The sequence below is a fragment of the Priapulus caudatus genome, unplaced genomic scaffold, assembly GCF_000485595.1.
Source record: "Priapulus caudatus unplaced genomic scaffold, Priapulus_caudatus-5.0.1 Scaffold3579, whole genome shotgun sequence".
NCBI lineage: Eukaryota > Metazoa > Priapulida > Priapulimorpha > Priapulimorphida > Priapulidae > Priapulus > Priapulus caudatus.
In genome coordinates this window covers 26,644-26,894 of record NW_014580640.1, presented here as the reverse complement: position 1 = coordinate 26,894, position 251 = coordinate 26,644, and positions in this window count along the sequence as shown.

The window sequence follows — 251 nt, the reverse complement described above, 5'->3', positions numbered from 1 at the left end:
GTAACGTCTAACATTTCCTAAATACTACAGTAAATTCGAACATTCCCTATATACTACAGTAAAGTCTAACATTCCCTATATACTCCAGTAAAGTCTAACATTCCCTATATACTACAGTAAAGTCTAACATTCCCTATATACTACAGTAAAGTCTAACATTTCCTATATGTTGTAGTAAAGTCTAACATTTCCTATATACTACAGTAAAGTCTAATATTCCCTATAGACCACAGTAACTTCAAACATTCCCT